Below are 8,519 nucleotides of genomic sequence, written 5' to 3' on the forward strand. Positions count from 1 at the left end.
ATTGCATATCTGGTAATATCAGGGCTTCCAAAACCCCTTTAGGCATTTATTCTACATTTAAGAAAACAGATAATCCATAGCCCAATTTACAAGGTTCTGCATCATTTTCTTTCAATCTGCATTTCTAAGCTTGTCTCTTTCATTATTTATTGGACACTCTATTCTCCTTTCTTGCCTAATTCTTATGAAATCAAATGTAATTTCCTCAGTGAAATCTTCACTCTCCCTCTCAATTTATTAAAATGTTCTCTGAGAATCTCATTTTTAATGTAGCACTAATTTGTAATAACTATGAATTTTATTTTGTGTTTTCATTAAATAACCACCCCCCACACTAGGTTATAAGCCAAATGTGGGCAGGGGCAATATTTAATTAATTAAATGCCTTATATATAGAACATATTCTAGAAATAAAAAAATCTATTGAATAACTGAGCAACAGTTTTCAAGTGTTCTGTATTGCATAATTGCAATCAAGATAAAGTTGTCAGCCCAATCTATTACTTTATGCCTAAGTTTTCTACATAAATTCACTATCCCTCTTACCTTAAGAAACAGACTTTCATGAGCACTGCACTCAATAAAATAATTCTCTACAGTAGTTTTATCAGAAACTATGGTTTTAATTTTTTAAGTAAGTAATGGTTCCACATATTTTATCTGGCACATTGAATGGCCTCCCATTCATGCCAAATCCCCAGCCATCAACTTCTCTTCTCAGGAGGCAACTCACCTTATTTGTTTATGGTAGTTGTGTAAGACATATTCTATGCATTTGCATGCAAAATTTTATAATAACTCCCTGTTTTCCTTCCATTCTCAAATGTTAACACATATATCTTTATTCTTGACAATACACATAGGTGGCTCTCTTTGTACATGTACATTTAAATTAATTTTATTTTAGAAAATTTCAAACATGCAGAAAGTAGAGAGAAAGTATATTGGACCTCCAAGTAATCAGTTTCTAGCTCAACACTCATTCAGACTGCAATTTTGTGTTGTATCTAACCTCCTCACTTGTTGTCTTATTTTGCTGGAGTCTTTTAAAGCAAATCCAGGCATCATAACACTTTACTTATCCTTGTGCTTATAAATATTTCTGTTGTGTCTATAAACATAAGAATATGTTGGGTAACTTTATTTTGATATAGTGATGTCAAACACCAAGAAATTTTAAGAATTGCTCAAAGTTTCTTCCTATATAATAAAAGCATAATATGCAAATCGACCGAACAGCCGAACAGCAGACGACCATCTAGATAACCATCTGGACGACCATCGACCATCCAGGACCATGCTATGACACCCACTGGCACCAGGCCAGCCCAGGCAGGTGCGATGAGATTGGTCGGCGGCCCAGCCATTGCCCCATGGTGCCCCGCAGAGGGAGGCCCAGGCCACCAGCTGGCGGGGCGATCAATTGGGGGGCTCCACCGTCACCCCAAAGAGGGAGGCCTATGCCACCAACCAGAGGGCTGCAGCGGGTGGGCGGGGCCTCCCTCTGTGAGGTAAGCCGGGGTCCCGGATGCCGCCCCCGAGGGAAGGAAGGCCTACTCTTGTGCATCGGGCCTCTAGTTTTAACGTAAGGAAAACTAATGATAATTGCTAACAGTAAATGAAAACTTGCTTCTTTCTAGGCAAGGTACTAAATGTCTTTCATTTATTATATTACTTAGCAGTTAATATAAATAATTGAGGAATCTGAATGTGAAAGTTGGAGTTGTATTATTTACTGACTCTTTCATTAGCTATGTAATTTTTCTACATCATAATTTCCTCTTATATAAAACTGGAATAAAACTCTTATCCATAGACTAGTCAGACTCATGTCATCCTTTCTTGTATGAGCAGCTTTAGATGGGAAGGACAGTTATTGAGATTAGCAAAAATTTCTGTAAAGCAATGTGATAACTGATGCAAATCACATAATCCTCATATTTTGGTTTAGATTACACTACCTACCCTGGCTACCTCATTGGAGTGTGCCAAAGTCTAAATCACTTAATGCATGACAATGTATTTTGTAATTTCAAAATGATAAACATATTTAATTTTTAATATTATTTCAGTTCATATTTATCCCTGTGCATGTTATTTACAAGTTATTTTTAAATTAATGAGTTATTTTCTTTTTCATAATTTTCTAAAGTTTGCACAATTGATGTATATTACTTCTTCAATAAAAATAATTTAATTAAAAATTAATATTTCAAAAATAATGAAAATAATAAAAATAAATGGCAAAATATTCAAGAAGAAGAATGAGAAAAAGCTATTCCTCTTGCTTATTCTTAGTTCTGTGATAAGGATGCTATGAAATCAGACAGTATTAACAGTTAACTCATATGGGGATTCTAAACAGAAGGAGGCCGTTTCTAAACTGAGAACAAAAAGTTATTTAGGAGTAAATCAAGGAAATGGAGGGAGAAGAAAGAAGCCTTACTGCAGCTGGTGGGACTAGCATGTGCAGAGGACTGGGCATGCAGGAGAGTGCTAGAATCAGCTAGGCCATAAGTGAAGGCCTTGCAAGATGACCACTTCAGCCTATTGCATACTCCTAGATGTGAAACATTATTCCCTAATAGCTACATTAAATACCCTGTTTTGTGATTTTAAAACATGCCTTTCTTTTTATTATCTGTGCTTTGAGAAATAATTATAAGTAACTTTCTCAGATAAGTGTTTAGAAAGATAAAACAAGAAAAATGAAGTGAGCTCTTATCTTTAGATTTGGGTTCAAGACAGGTGATGGCAGTTGTAGGTGAGAAAATAAAATAAATATAGAAAGTCAAATGTGTAAAAAATATTTAGGGCAAGGTGAATAGGGCATAGAAGTTCAGGAAATTTTAAAAGGTGAGCTAAATTCCAGGTTTCTGTATAAGAGTGTGTGTGTGTGTGTGTGTGTGTGTGTGTGTGTGTGTGTGTGTGAATGTATACATGTTTAGGAAGACAGAATACACTGTATCTGAAGATATAAAGTATGCAGATTACACTTCATGTAATGAAATGCAGAAAATATTACTTCTTTCAGTTAAAACTAAATTTTGCCCTGACCAGTTTGGCTCAGAGCCCATGGGCTGAAAGGTTCAGGGTTCCATTCCAGTGGAGGGCATGTACCTTGGTTTCCGGCTCTATACCCAGTAGGGGGCATGCAGGAGGCAGCTGATCAATGTTTCTAACCCTCTATCCCTCTCCCTTCCTCTCTATAAAAAATCAATAAATATATTTAAAAAAACAAAACAAAAAACTAAATTTTGAAGTAATTTTTACTACAAGTCCAAACATATATTTCATTCCATGTGACTTTTTTAATTAGCTAAACTATTTTTTACAAATATATTATCACAAGTATATGTGATTAGTTTGGGGCAAAATGTGGAACTTCAGACATTAATTTAACCTTGGAATAAGAACAGTTAGATAAAACTAGGGTGTTTTCTGGTGCAGTGACTGAGCTTGTACAGTGATTTAACTTGATTGAGCAAATTTATCTCTTACAGATGGCAGAAATGAAACTGCTTGAAGTCATTTGGGCTGACAGCATTGAGATAGAAAAGATCCTTGAATTTCTATTGTGGAAATGTGCTATTCACAGAAGTAGCTTTCAAAGCAGCTCAACGGGAAAAAAAGTTGTTCAGTCAAATTCAGGGAGAGTCCATTCTTTCCAAAGTGACTATAAAAATTAGGGTCGTGATCTACAGAATCATTCTATGTCTGAACTGATTTGAGCTGGCTCGACCTGCTCAAGGGAAGTATTCTGATTTGCTGATTTGAAAGACAGGGATAGAAGAGGGCAGTTCAGGGATCTCTGCTTCCATTGGTGACTTTCATCCTCAGTAGAGGTTTCTTTCAGAGAAATTCTTAGTTGGAAGTGGCATAACATGGGCCCTAATCATTCTTCCAAAAGAAGGTGACTTTCCTTAGGTAGTTATATAGTTCACCTCCAAGATGAAATAGTACTCCTAAACCAAATCATCAAACTGCTGTAAGTCTAACATTTATAGCTTCAATTTTCAAATGTGTAACCATGGGTATCTCAAGGATATCTGAAATTACTGTTTTGTTATTTTCTTATGATTTTTCAAATTTGTATATTTTTCTATGGACCAATCTAGGCTTTGCTTACTCAATAATATTATAATAAAATGATTATAATCATCACTTTGAACCAAACCAGAAGTAGCAGGATTACCGAGATAATTCAATTTTAGAATAGGGAGTCCCCATAGCCCACTAAGGTTATCTGTTGAAATGCTATTACTTAATGCTATTACTAATTCCATTTATATGTGTTATCTTCAGCGATTTACAACCAAATTTATATGAGAAAGTACTATAAAAGTCCTAAGTTATTTTTATAACATTTATCATTATTATTACACTTGAAATTACTAATACAAAATCAATATCAAATTAGCATTTGAATTCTGGTAATTTTTAATTTATTATTTCCAATCCATTCAGATCAAACTCTGTAACCCCAGTCCCAACATACTACATATGTACAACTGCCTACTGGGCATCATACATCAACAAAACATGTTCAGTTCTGAACAAATGTAATTGTTTATGAAATCCCTCCCTTAAACTGACCTCCCTCCTGTATACTCTATGCATCCATTCAGTCCAGTCAGCTAAGACAGAGTGATCCCCTTGACTTTTCACTTCCACTTAACATCAGCATCCAAAAGAACTGTAATTCCCTTTGGTTCTATCTCTGACTTACCATTCATATTCAACTACTTGCCTCCTTTCACAATCTCATTATTTTATTTTAGTACAATATATTTTCCTTTCTCATTAGGATTATTATAATAGCTCTCTACTTGGTCTCCTCTTCCATGCATCTCTTTCAAACCTTCTCCAAATATGAGAGTGATTTGTATAAAATATCAAATTGTGATTATGTCCCAATGTAGTGTTTCAATAATTCTCTTTGCCTTACCTTAAATTTTCCCAAAAGCAGAACCTGGAACAATAATTTACATGCAAGCAGCTTATTTGGGAAGTTATCCCAAAAAAGAAATGTAGGGGACTAAGTAATAAAGACAATAAATAGAAGTAAATTAATAAATACTATGTGCAAAAAGCCTTAATGTTTTCCCAACTGAGCAGTGAATAAAACTATTGCTTCAGTTATCTATTATTGTGTAATAAACCACACTCATTTATTAGGAACATAGTTATTCTCATTTGAAACATCTTGGAATACAATCAAATCAGTTTTTCATGCTGTTCCAATAAATTGTCATCATTTTCTGTTAACTATTCAACTATCAACAAACGCACATTAGTCAGTCACTTCTTGTTCAGTGTTTATCTATTAAAACTAACTACAAGAGGAATGGCCCTCCTAGAGTAAAATGCTAGTTAGGGAAATAGGGCACATGCATAAATAGTGACAGTACTATTTATTCAAGCTCTTAGATTTTCATTAATTTAACAGATAAATATTGAAGATATATTCTCTTCCCAGCATTATACTAAGTGCTGGGAATACAGTGGTAAACAAACCAACATGCAAAATACCTACCTTCATGCAATTTGTGTTTAGCAGAGGGAAACAAAATAAATACATAATAACTCAAATGAGAAACATACAACAAACAGATCAAGGTACAGAACATACAGAGGGGATGGCTTCCAATATGTATGCAGGGCAGTTTATAAAGTTCTCACTGATGAGGGGCACTGAACAGGAACTGAAAGAAGAAAGGAAATGAATTATGCGGATTTGAGAGGGAAGAACATTCCAGGTATTAAGAAGGCATGTGCAAAGGCTGGAACATGTTTGGCTTGTTTTAGGAACAATGAAAGACCAGTGGCTAGAGAGCAGGAGCAACAAGTTGACTTCACAAGATGAGTTCAGAAATGTAATGGAGCCCGACTATGTAGCTCTTACAGACAATTTAAAGATTTGACCTTTTCACTAACTTAAATGAGAAGAGTTTGGATGATTGACTTTGGATGATTTTGAGTCGAGTCACAGGGAGACGTGATTTATGCTTTGAAAGGATAACTCTTTCCTGAATGTTGTAATGTTGGGAGAGGGGAGTGGCACAGCTGCGGAAAAGGCACAAAGCTCTGCTCAACCCAAGAGGGGGGGAAACTCAGCCGCTCAGAAAAAAACAGCAAATGCTATCATGTCATAGGACACAGATAAAATTAGATTTAAAAAATGAGCAAGTTACTTAATGCAGAGTCACCCTCCATGACACTCATTTGTCGTGAGTTCAGGGTCTTACATTCAGAATCCATGAGACAAAGTTTCCTGATTCCTAAGATATAGGAAACACCTGAAATTTTTAGGATAGTGGCACAATATCTATCAGAAGGTTAGCTACCTTGCCCATATGTGATATCTGAAGATTTCTACATACTGTTTCCAGGTGTGTTTTTTTAAGTAATAACCAAGAATAGTAGGTAGCTTAATATCTTAAAACTTAGCCCATTAAGCATAGAAAACATGTGTGGAAAATAGTTGAAATCTGTTATTAAATCCTGCTTTTTCTTACCCTGGCTGAGAAGCCAAACATTGTCATACTTATGTACCCACATAATCTTACTCAGATTTAGAAACTTTTGAATATTTTACAATACTTCTTTTTGAACCCATGTGATTACATAAAGTTTACAGTCCAGAATTTAATTCTAGAAATGTCTTAGTAGCATTTATAAATGTGGAAGAATGATCCGATCAACATTAAGTTCTGGGACTTAGAAGACTTAAAGGAGAGTGACTGTGTGTGTGTGTGTGTGTGTGTGTTTCATACTTTTTTAGGTTAACTAACTTTTAATTTGTTATGTTTTATAGTCACTCACATTTTTATCATTTTTTAAAGCAAACTAGAAAAGGGAGTATGCCTAACAGTAGTAGGGACTAAACATACTGATATGCTTATGATATTTTTGAGAGAATGGGTATTCTTTTACATTCTTATTTTTTTATATTCATCAGGCCACTTCATGTTACAAATAGGCACGTACAAAGGGAATAATTAATTCTCTTTCAGTTAATGTGTGTAATTTGTGTAATTAACTGTGGTTTAAAACACATACTAATCATCTCATCACTTCCTCAGTGCTATTGTCTCTGTGCCTCCACTGATCTTAACAAGCCACAAGAATCACAGCATTATGCCCTCAATGCAGTTCTACACTACCCTTCCCATTACAGGCCTATTATCCTTGAAACACAAATAAATCTGTTCTCACACAAAAAAATCGGGGGCCTCTGAAATACTAATAATTCCACATAGAAATACCTGACATTAAACAGTGACAAAGAGCAGTATTTATGTGTTTGCTTTGATTTCAGTAACAGATGAGACTATAGTTTCCAAATGAATTTCCTTATTTTATGACTTATGCACTGCAGCCAACTCTGTGTATAGTCTAATTTGCTCATCTGGTTTTAGCCTGGTTCAAGTAAAGTGAATGGTGTATTTTATTTCCATATGGGCTACTTAAGCTCTGCCCAGAGAAAGCCATCCATAAGTTCATTATAACTGCAGCCAGCCATCTTATAGATGTATGCATGTGGTCCAAGGAAATGAGATAAAATATGAGAACTACAACTAAAACTAATTGCATTATTTCTATGTGCCAAGCTCTGTTCTAACTGACTTATAGAAAAAGTTCATGCAATGGTAACACTAGTAACAGTTCACATAATTATCCAACTGGACATTTTTAGAGTGATAGAGAGATGTCTATTGATACTTCATAAAAAATGATACATCAGAAGGCTACACTGAAAAAGAGTCTAAACACATACCCTCACACACATATATAATTATGTATGCATGCATATATTAGTCCGGGTCTATTCATTTAAAAGTGTAAGGCAAATTGCTTCAGCAAGTTTAAGTCAATGAGGAGACTAAATTGTTTCACATCTTAAAATCATGGAAAGTCAAATATTATATATAGATATATAAATATATAGGTATATAAAGATTCATTTTACTTTTATTTTCATTTTCTCACCAAAAAAAGTTTTGTGAGAGTAATTTTGTAAAATAAATTATTTTAGTTACTGTTGTTCCAAATGTAGCAAAAGCACTATCATATCATTGACACTCAAAATATTTATAAAATAAATGAATGAATTCTCTATAAAATCCAGAGAGTGATTTGACATATGCTATTGTTAGACCTTATCATTATGTTCAAACAATCAGAAAAATGATTATGCCCAGGCTAAGTTATTCACCTGAAGGTATGATCAGGAATAAGGCAGGTGCCACTAACTGAAAGAAAATGTGGAGGTGAGGCCTAAGGTAAAAGCCATAAAAACAAGCAAGCAAGCAAACAACAAACAAAAAAGGTACCTCTCTTGATGTCTCTTTGGAATTTAATTTCATAAATAAAAATTGCATATATTTCCAAAAAATCCAATGTCACATAAAATAACAGCCCCACTTAAAACTGAAAATATTTTCCTACCCTCCCCCAAAGATATACCTACGTCTAGCTACTCTGCATACTCTGAGGAGAGATTCCCGGGACGAAGA

The sequence above is a fragment of the Myotis lucifugus genome, unplaced genomic scaffold (assembly GCF_000147115.1).
Source record: "Myotis lucifugus unplaced genomic scaffold, Myoluc2.0 scaffold_187, whole genome shotgun sequence".
NCBI classification, from domain to species: domain Eukaryota; kingdom Metazoa; phylum Chordata; class Mammalia; order Chiroptera; family Vespertilionidae; genus Myotis; species Myotis lucifugus.